This window comes from Balaenoptera physalus, assembly GCF_965194825.1.
Source record: "Balaenoptera physalus genome assembly, chromosome: 19".
Lineage (NCBI taxonomy): Eukaryota > Metazoa > Chordata > Mammalia > Artiodactyla > Balaenopteridae > Balaenoptera > Balaenoptera physalus.
The window spans coordinates 32189020-32200520 of NC_138900.1; the positions used below are offsets into that span (position 1 = coordinate 32189020).

Genomic DNA, 11501 nt, shown 5'->3' on the forward strand with positions numbered 1-11501 from the left:
CAGATCACTGTAACAAGGAACTAGAAACTATAAAGAGGAATCAATCAAAATTAGACAACTCAATTGTTGAGATAAAAACTTATCTAGGGCTTCCCTGGTGGTGCAGTGGTTAAGAATCCACCTGCCAATGCAGGAGACACGGGTTTGATCCCTGGCCCGGGAAGATTCCACATGCCGTGGAGCAACTAAGCCTGTGCGCCACAACTACTGGGCCTGCACTCTAGAGCCTGCATGCCACAGCTACTGAAGCCTGTGTGCCTAGAGCCTGTGCTCTGCAACAAGAGAAGCCACTGCAATGAGAAGCCCACACACCACAACATAGAGTAGCCCCTGCTCACTGCAACTAGAGAAAGCCCACACGCAGCAACAAAGACCCAACACAGCCAAAAATTTTAAAAAATTTAAAAATTTTTAAAAAGTTCGTTTAAAACAAACAAACAATCTGATCTAAAAGCAATGAATAGTAGACTAAATAATACAGAACAATGAATAAGTGCTGCAGAGGACAGAATAACGAAAACCACCCAATCAGAACAGCAGGAAGAAAGACAAATGAAAAAAAAAAAAGAAAGTGACATACAAGATCTATGGGATAATATAAAGTATGCCAACCTATGCATAATAGGGGTTCCAGAAGGAGAAGAAAATGGGATCAAAAATGTATTTGAAGAAACAATGGCTGAAAACTTCCCAAACTTAAAGAAGGAAACAGATATACAGGTATAGGAAGCACACAGGGTCCCAAACAATATGAACCCAAACAGACTCACACCAAGACATATCATAACTAAAATGGCAAAAGTTAAAAATAAAGAGAGGATTCTAAAGGCAGCAAGAGAAAAAAAAGTCAGTTACAGGGGAACCCCCCATAAAGCTGTCAGCTGATTTCTCTACAGAAACTTTGCAGACAAAAAGGAAAGGCATGATATATTCAAAGTCCTGAAAGGAGAAAACCTGCAACATAGGATATTCTATTCAAAAAGATTATCAGAGACTTTAACACCCCAGTGACATCAATGGAAAGATCTTCCAGACAGAAAATCAATAAAGCAACAGAGGTCCTAAATGACACAATAGAACAGTTGAACTTAGTTGATATCTACAGGATACTACATCCAAAAAACCCAGAATACACATTCTTTTCAAACACACATGGAACATTCTCTAGGATAGACCACATACTAGGACACAAAATAAGCCTCCACAAATTTAAGAGGATAGAAATTATTTGAAACATTCAAAGATTTCAAGCATTCTGACCACAGTGGTATATAACTAAACATCAACCACAGAAAGAAAAATGTGGAAAAAAATTATCACATGGAGACTAAACAATATGCTACTAAAAAACCAGTGAGTCAACAATAAAATCAAAAAGGAAATCTGAAAACATCTCACGACAAATGGCAATGAAAACACAGCCTTACAACATCAATGGGATGCAGCAAAAGAAGTTCTGAGAGGGAATTTCATAGAGATACAGGTCTTCCTCAAGAAACAAGAAAAATCTCAAATAAACAACCTAACCTACCACCTAAAAGAATTAGAAAAAGAAGAACCAACAAAACCCAAAGTCAGCAAAAGGAAGGAAATAATAAATATCAGAGAGGAGATAAAATGGAGATAAAAAATGATAGATCAGTAAAGCTAAGAGCTAGTATTTTGAAAGGATAAACAAAATTGACAAACCTTTAGCCAGACTCACCAAGAAGAAAAGAGAGAGGACCCAAATTAACAAAATAAGAAATGAAAGAGAAGAAATAACAACAGAGACTGCAGAAATTTTAAAAAAAATCATAAGAGAATACTATGAACAGTTATATGCCAACAAACTGGACAACCTAGAAGAAATAGACAAGTTGCTAGAAACATAAAGCCTGCCAAAACTGAATCAAGAAGAAAGAGTTAATTTGAACAGACCAATCACTAGAAGTGAAATAGATTCTGTAAATAAAAACAAACAAACAAACAAACAAAAAACTTCCTGCAAACAAAAGTACAGGACTGGATGAATTCAGTAGGGAATTCTACCAAACATACAAAGAAGAACTCCTACCTATCCTTCTCAAACTATTCCAAAAGATTGAAGAGGAGGGAAAACTTCCAAAGTGTTTCTAGAAAGCCACCATCAATCTGATACCAAAACCGAAGACATTACAAAAAGAATTACAGGCCAATATCTTTGATGACTATAGATTCAGAATCCTCAACAAAATATTAGCAAACCAAATCCAACAACACATAAAAAGGATCATACACCATTATCAAGTTGGATTCAATCTAGGGTTGCAAGGATGGTTCAATGTATGCCAATCAATCAATGTGATGATACACCACATTAACAAAAGAAAAGACAGAAACCACATGATTATCTCAATAGATACAGAAAAAGCATTTGATAAAACTCAACATGCATTCATGATTAAAAACTCTCACCAAAGTGGTATAGAGGGAACATATCCGAACATAACAGAAGCCATTTTTGACAAACCCATAATACTCAATGGTGAAAAGCTGAAAGCCTTCCCACTAAATTCTGGAACAAGACAAGGTGTCCCCACTCACCACCTCTATTCGAATAGTATAGAAGTCCTAGCCACAACAATCAGACAAGAAAAAGAAATAAAAGGTATCCAGATTGGAAGGGAAGAGGTAAAATTGTCACTATATGCAGATGACATCATACACTATATAGAAAACCCAAAAGTCTCCTCCACAAAAATACTTTTAGAACTAATAAATAAATTCAGCAAGGTAGCAGGATACAAGATTAATATACAGAAATCTGTTGTATTTCTACACTAACAATGAAATATCAGAAGGTAAAAAAAATCCCATTTAAAATCACATCAAAAAAATAAATAACTAGGAATAAACCTGAAAATTATAAAACATTGATAAAGTAAATTGAAGATCATTCAAAGAAATGAAAAGATATCCCATGCTCTTGGATTGGAAGAATTAATATTGTTAAAATGGCTGTACTACCCAAAGGAGTCTACAGATTTAATGCAATGCTTATCAAATCACCCATGACATTTTCCACAGAAATAGAACAAATAATCCTAAAATTTACACAGAAACACAACAGGCCCAGAATTGCCAAAGCAACCCTGAGGAAAAGGAACAAAACTGGAGGCATAAACCTCCCAGACTTCAGACAATACTACAAAGCTACAGGAATCAAAACAGTTTGGTATTGGCACAAAAGCAGACATATAGATCACTGGAACAGAATAGAGAGCCCAGAAATAAACCCACCCATCTATGGTCAATTAATTTTTGACAAAGGAGGCATATACAATGGAGAAAAGACAGTCTCTTTAGTAAATGGTGTTGGGAATGCTGGACAGACTCATGTAAATCAATGAAGTTAGAACACTCCCTCACACCATGCACAAAAATAAACTCAAGGTGTTTTTTTTTTTTCTGTCTAGATGTCCAAATGTAAGATATGACACCATTAAAACATTTTCAGACATAAGTTATAGCAATATCTTCTTAGATCAGTCTCCCAAGGTAAAAGAAATAAAAGCAAAAAATAAACAAGTGAGAACTAATCAAACTTAAAAGCTTTTGCACAGCAAAAGAAACCATCAACGAAACAAAAAGAACCTACAGAATGGGAGAACATATTTGCAAACTATGTGACTGACAAGGGGTTAATTTCCAAAATTTACAAACAGCTCATACAGCTCAATATCAAAAAACAAACTACCCAATCAAAAAATTAGCAGAATACCTAAATAAACATTTCTCCTAAGAAGACATACAGATGGTCAACAGGCACATGAAAAGATGCTCAACATTGCTAATTATTAGAGATATGCAAATCAAAACCACAATGAGGTATCACTTCACACTGTTCAGAATGGCCATCATCAAAAAGTCTACAAATGATAAATGCTGGAGAGAGTGTGGAGAAAAGGGGACTCTTCTACACTCTTGGTGGGAATGTAAATTGGTGCAGTCACTATGGGAAACAGTATGAATAGTTCTTAGAAACTGATGATTGAGGTACAATATGATCCAGCAATCCCAGTCTTAGGCATATATCTGGAAAAGAGAAATATTCTAATTCAAAAAGATACAAATAGTTTATGTCAGCACTATTTACAATAGCCAAGACATGGAAACAACACAAATGCTCATTACCAGATGATTGGTTTAAGGCATACACTATATATACAAAGTGGACTATTACTCAACCATAAAAAAGAATGAAATATTGCCATTTGCAGCAACATGGATAGACCTAGAGAATATCATACTAAGTGAAGTAAGTCAGACAGAGAAAGACAAATATTATATGATATCACTTATATGTGGAATCTAAAAAAATAATACAAATGAATCTAGATACAGAGCATAAACTGTCTCACAGATATAGAAAACAAACTTATGGTTACCAAAGGGTAAAAGGGTCGGGGGGGGTGAATATTAGGAGTATGAGATTAACAGATTCAAACTACTATACAAAAAATAGATAAGCAACAAGGATTTACTCTATAACACAGGGAAAAATATTCAGTATCCTATAATAACCTATAATGGAAAATAATCTGAAAAAAATATGTAAATGAATCACTTTGCTGTACACCTGAAGCTAACACAGTATTGTAAATCAACAATACTTCAATAAAAAATAAATTAAATTAAATATAACTATAGAATAGTTTTAGATAAATGAAAAATTGGGACAATAGTACAGAGAGTTCCTACATACCCCATATGAAGTTTTTCCTATTATTAACATCTTAGAATATTATGGTATATTTGTCACAATTAATTGACCAATATTGATATTGTATTATTAACTAAGTACATACTTTATCCATATTTCCTTAGTTTTTACCTAATGTCCTTTTTCTCTTCCAGGATCCCAACCAGGGTACCATATTATATTGTCATCACATGTCTTAGCTTAGACAGTTGTTTATTATTTTTTGGTAACAGCTTTACTAAGATATAATTCACTTACCATGTAGTTCACCCATTTGAAGTATACAATTCAATATTTTTCACTGTATCCAAAGTGTTGTGCAACCATCAGCACAATTAATTTAAAAAATTTAAATCAGAGAGGAAAAAAGGAAGAAACAAACAAAAAAATAAATTTAAAATGTCATTGATATTTAACTATGTAGTTTACTGGCCTTATTTCTTCATGAAATTCAAGTTACTTGTTCTTTCATTTCAGCCTGAAGGATTTCCTAAAATTCCCCTTTATTTTTTGAAGGATAATTTTGTTGGATATAGAATTCTTGGTTGACAGGTTTGTTTGTTTGTTTTCTTTTAGCACTTTCAGTAGTCATAACATTGCCTTTTGGCTTCAGCCAAAAGACGAGAAATCAGCTATTAGCCTTATTGAGGATCCCTTGTTCATGTTCATGAAGAGTCACTTCTCTCTTGATTTTTAAATATTCTCTCTTTGTCTTTAGCTTTTGACTGATTATGATATCTAGATATGGATCTCTTTGAGTTTAACTTACTTGAAGTTCACTGAGCTTCATGGATGTGTAGATTTATTTCTTTTATCAAATTATGGAAGTTTCCACCCATTATTTCTTCAAATATTCTTTCTGCCCTTTTCTCTCACTCTAGCTTCCCATTAGGTTTGTGGGACTCCCAGTATGCTTGCTGATGTCACAAAGACCCTTAGAGGTCTGAGAATCTGTTCACTTTTCTTCATTCTTTTTTCTTCTTATTCCTCTGACTGAAAAATTTCAATTGATCTGAATTATTTCAATTAATCTGAATTGAATGTTCAAGTACACTGATTCTTCTTCTGCCTGCTTATCTCTGCGTTATATCTTACATCGAGCCCATATAGTAAATTACTCATTTCAGTTATACTTTTAACTCCAGCTTTCCTGTTTGATTCCTTTTTATAAATTCTATCTTTTTATTTTTTTACGCTATATTTGGTGACAGATTGTTTGCCTGATCCCTTTTGTTCTTTAGACATAGTTTCCTTTACCTCTGTGGAATACTTAAATAGCTGATTTAAAATTTTAGTATAATAAGTTCGACGTTTAGGCTTCCTAAGGGAAAATTTTCACTGGATTCCTGGGTATGGATTTTTTTTTTTGACATGTCCCATATCTTTTTTGTTGTTGAAAACTAGACATTTCAAATAATATATATGACAACTCTGAAAATCAGATTCTCTACACTACCCAGGTTTGGCTACTGCTGTTTTTTGTAGTTTTTCTTGTTTGTTTAGTGACTTTTCTGAAATAGGTCTCTAAAATCTATATATTTGTCATATGTGGACACTGAAGTCTCTTAGTGATAAGCTAATTATTGGACAGAAATTGCCTTAAATGCCTGGAACCAATAAGTCTATTGGTATTTGCCAAGGGGCTCTGTGTGCATGTTTGGGAATATCTTCAACACTCAGTCAGGTGATTTACAGCTCTGCCACCGTCTTAACTTGATGCTTACACAAAGCCTCAAAGCCAGTCAGAGGTGAGAACTTGGGATTTTCCTCAAGTCTCAGATCTTTCCTGAACATGTGTGTATCTTTATGCATGTGCATGACCTTTCAGCCCCTATAGACACCTTATTCCTCAGCTTTTTATTTCAAGCTTTTTGGTTAGTCTATTGTTTGCCCCAACTGTTATTCACTGCCTCAGGCAACCAAGGTTTTAAAACATTTGACAAATGCCTTCCAAGGACAACCTTTTAGCACTGGACTAATCTGAGTGAAGTCAAATAAAACCTTTTGAGTGAGGTCTTCTAGGGAACCATCAGATCGGTCATATAATGGCCCCCTTTTGGTGATGAGGCTTTGAGAGAGAGCTCCAGCCTCATTTTGCTCCCTCTTGTACAGTATTAGGAATGCAAGCTATTATTTTTCAAGGCCTCCACAGTGCTGAGGAGTGGGGAATGTTAGGTTATAATGCCACAAAGCTTGCTGCTCTCACTGAGATTTAATGTTTTTGCTGTTTTTTTCTGACCAGTTTTGCCAGTTTTTTCATTGCTTTTATGGAGGGAGGACCTTGGCATGTCCTTATTCTGAATTTTTGCTGACATCTCAACCTTGACAGTTTTGATTACTAGTCAAATATTTTGTGGGGTGTCACTCAAGTGGGATTTAGCCTGATTTCTTTTCTCTTGAGTAGACTGTAGTGTTTTCTTTTGGAGAAATACCACAGAGGTAAAATGCCATTCTTGTTACATCATATCAAGGGGACGTAGTATGAGAGTGACTTATCATGTAGATGTTAACCTTAATCACCTGGATGAAGTAGTGTTTTTCATGTTTCTCCACCATAAGGTTACTTTCCCCCTCCTCTTTCTGTACTGTACTTTGTGGAAGAAAGTCACTATGCACAGCCCACACTTAAGAAGTGGAAGGTCTGCTCCATGTCCTTGAAAGTAGAGTTGCCAAATAACTTATTTGGAATTCTGCACTGGAGAGTTATCTATTCTCTCCTAATTACTTATTTACTCAATCATTTATTTATATCATAATGGACTCATGGAAACTTACATTTTAGGTTATGACTCAGTACAATTTTGTTTATCTTGTTGCTCAAATTGTTCCAACTTTGGCCACTGGGTGCTCTTTCAGTTGGCTTTACTCTCCCTTTAAGAAAAAAATTGTTAAAAAGAAATGATATAGTAGAATTGGATTGCACTCAAACTTGATTTGATAACTGTATATAGAACTTTTACGTCTTTCAGATACAAAACAAGGTTTTAAATGTTCATGCACATGTTTAAAAATTGGACTTGGTCATGAAAAAACCCTTAAAATTTCTGACTATACTTTCTGATTATAATCCAATAAAACTGGAAGTCAATAATGAAAGGGTTTTTAAACAATCTTAATTACCTGCAAATTAAGAAACAGGTCTTTAGGAAACACTTGAATTTGAGAAGAAATTTAAAAGAAATCACCAACAAAGTAAAATGACCCAGCACAGCAGAACTGTCCAAAATCTAGAGCTTTGAATGTCTTAATTTTTAAAGAAGAAAGATAAAACTATTAAAGAAACAAAATACTCATCATATAAAGTTAGAAGAAGTAACCAAATAAACTAAGTAACTAAGGAAAGGGAATTAATAGAGATAAATGTTGAAATAATGAAACAGAAAAAGAGAAAGGTAAATAAATCCAGAAATTTGTTTCTTTGGAAAAAAACAATAAAGTAGAAACATTTGCAAGCCTAATTAAGATGAGAGAGAGAGAGAGAGAGAGAGCAAAAATAGACAAGATTTGGAATGAGCAAGGGGCTATAACCATTTAAAAATTACAGAAGAATACTGCATGCAACGGTGACATCCAGGTTTAAGGCCTAAAGGAAATAGATTATTCCTAGCAAAATAGATATCACTGGAGATTACTCAGGAATTGTAAAACTTGAATAAACTAATGATCTTAGAAAAAACTAGAAATTTATTTGAGTTCTATCATTGTTAAGGGCACCACTGTCAAGATGAGTTTGACCTTTACAGAATAGATTATTCCAATGTATTTTGATATTTCAGGGCATGGAAAATCCAGACCTCCCACATTACTTTATGAAACCAGGATAATCTTAACATTTAATTTTGATAATTCTCATAAAATGTACTATCAACCAATTTTGCTTATGAATATAGAACCATTGCTGAACTCTTTTTGTTAACTTTGGGGGCCATTTTAAAATCAAGACAATAATAACTCTGAGTATGATTTATTCCAAGAATGCAAGGTCAATATGCTAATCTATCAATGTAATCCATTATAATAATACAGTAAATGAGATAGCCATATTATAGCAATAGATACAGAAAAGATATTTGAAAAAATTCAGTAGCTATTAAAATTGTGAATAAAATAGCAACAAAAGGAAACTACTTGAATCATGACTATAAATCAAGGTTCAATAATAACAGCAGCAAAAATGAACTAAATAGCAAACAAACTGATTTCATATGGTCTGACAATAGATAGGGGATACCTACTATGGCTAGTATTTAGTATTGAGTCTCTAAAACTGCAACAATATAAAGCATGAAACAAAACTGGCATAAACAATGGGGGAAAAAAGAACAACATTACTTTTGCTAAAGGCATCTATAAACATAGAAAATCAAAAGGTTGTGTTTTTGAGGGTTTTTAAAGTTGCTTTTTAAGAAGGTATCAGAATCTGGCTGGATATAAATAGTACTATATAACAATGAATTACATTACTCTAGAAATCAGCACATAGAAATGTTAGTTATAAATGACATTGTTATATGACGTTGGTTATAAATGACAAATTATGCAGTGTTTAGAATAAATTTAAAAGAAAGGCACAGGACCTATTTGAAGATAATTATAAAATCTCACTGATAAAAGAAAGGTCTCCCCAAGAAACATGTTTCTTGAATAGGAAGACTTATGGTTAGCAGCAGTTCTCCCCAACTGATTATATAAACCTGATGAAATTGCAATTAGTAATACAAATACTTTTTAAAATCTAAATGAATAATCTTAGAATATGTATTACAGAATAATGCCTAAGAATAATCTAGAAAATCATAAAGAATAACCGTGATGGAGAATTTGCTTTTTAAGGTTTAAGTCACTGTATTTAAATCAATGTGATAGTTGCATGGGAATAGACAGATCAGGGATATAGAACAGAGACTTCAAAATAAGTGTGCCAATGCTTGAGAATTTTACATATGACAAAAATGGGTACTTCTATGGGAAAATATGGGTTATTTAATAAATGCACTAGGACAATTAGCCATCCAGCTAAATTGACTCTGATCTGACACCACATCCAAAAATAAGTCCTTCCTGAACTCTCCCAGGGTTCCAGTTATGATGAACTAAGGCCACACTGCACAACCTGCCTGCCCCTGCCCCTCACTGCAGAAAACAATGATAAAACCTGGACACAATACAAAAAGTGATTACCTGAAAGTATGGGATAGTGAAGAGAAGCAGATAGACTCTAGTGGGAGGTGCATGCTCACTTGGTGGAGGGGCACAAGAAGCTTAGCAAGTTCCTCTCTGTGAGTCCACATGGCAGTGCCCACAGCAGCTTTAGGGGAAACAGCAAATTGAAGCTGGAATACTGTGAATGCTGGAGAGAGTTGGAGGGGGAGTGTGAATCCACATTATGACTCTCAAACTATGCATGTGCAGAAGACTCAAAGCAGCTCACCTAAAGACAAAAGGTCTGAGTTGAGACTAGAGCTGCTGCTTAAAGACAGAGTTTGAAGTTTAAACCAGGCAAGAACGTTCTCTGCTAAAAACACTCATAAGAGAAAAATAACAGAATCCAGAATGTTCACAACTTAACATTCATAATGTCCAGGATATAATCCCAAATTATCTAACATACAAAGAACTAAGAAAATGGAATGTATTCTCAAGAGGAGACAAGTCAATCAGGTATGACCCCCCAAGATTAATCAGCTGCTACAATTAATAGACAAGGTTATTTAAATGACTATTACAACTATCCTCAATGAAGTAAAAGAAAACGTATTTTCAATTAATGAAAATATTTCAGCATAGAAAAGGAAATCTCTGCAAAGGAAATAAAAACAGTAAAAAGAAAACAAATAGAAATTCTAGAAATAAAAAATACAATTTTGGAAATTAGAAATTCACTGGATGGACTTACAATCCAAATGGATATGAAAGAAGAAAATGTAAGTGAATATGATGATAGAATGATAAATATTATCCATGAAGAACAGAAAGAGAATTGATAAAAGAAAAACCATTTTGATTTTTTGCTGTTCTAAAATATTTTTCATGTCCTTACTTATTGTGCTCAATCTTCCTCTAGCTTAAACATATGGAATGCAGTTATAATGACTATTTTAATATCCTTGCCTCCTAACTCTATCATCTATGTCATTTCTGGGTCAGTTTGATTGACTTTTTTCCTCATTATGGCTTGCATTTTTTTCTACTTCTTTGCATGCTTCTTAATTTTTGAATGTATTTTAGGCTTTGTGAAATTTTCCTTGTGTACGTTATTCTTTTTTTTTAAATTAATTAATTTATTTATTTATTTTTGGTTGTGTTGGGTCTTCATTTCTGTGCGAGGGCTTTCTCTAGTTGCGGCGAGCGGGGGCCACTCTTCATTGCGGTGCGCGGGCCTCTCTTGTTGCGGAGCACAGGCTCCAGACGTGCAGGCTCAGTATTTGTGGTTCACAGGCCCAGTTGCTCCACGGCATGTGGGATCTTCCCAGACCAGGGCTCGAACCCGTGTCCCCTGCGTTGGCAGGCAGATTCTCAACCACTGTGCCACCAGGGAAGCCCCCGTTATTCTTTAATGTGTACTTGCTTAAATATATTTGAGCTTCATTTTCGGATGCAGTTAAGTTGTTTGGAAACAATTGGATCCTTTTGGGTCTTACCTTAAGCTTGGTTAACAGGGAACAGAGCAGTGTTCAGATTAGGGTAAAAATTTCTCCACTACTGAGGTAAACTCTCTTTAGTATTCTACCAGTTCCTATACTTATGAGGATTTTTCACTCCAGATCATGTGAACAGG

General features: G+C 34.4%; 1 long non-coding RNA gene across 1 annotated transcript; it reads right to left on the reverse strand.

Moving 5' to 3' along the window:
• Positions 1-2797: 2797 nt before the first annotated feature.
• On the reverse strand, positions 2798-11098 carry LOC309648508. The gene is made up of 2 exons (XR_014256691.1): positions 7045-11098; positions 2798-7003 (listed from the first exon to the last, which is right to left on the reverse strand). It is a non-coding gene; the product is annotated as an uncharacterized lncRNA (long non-coding RNA).
• Between the last annotated feature and the right edge of the window lie 403 nt (positions 11099-11501).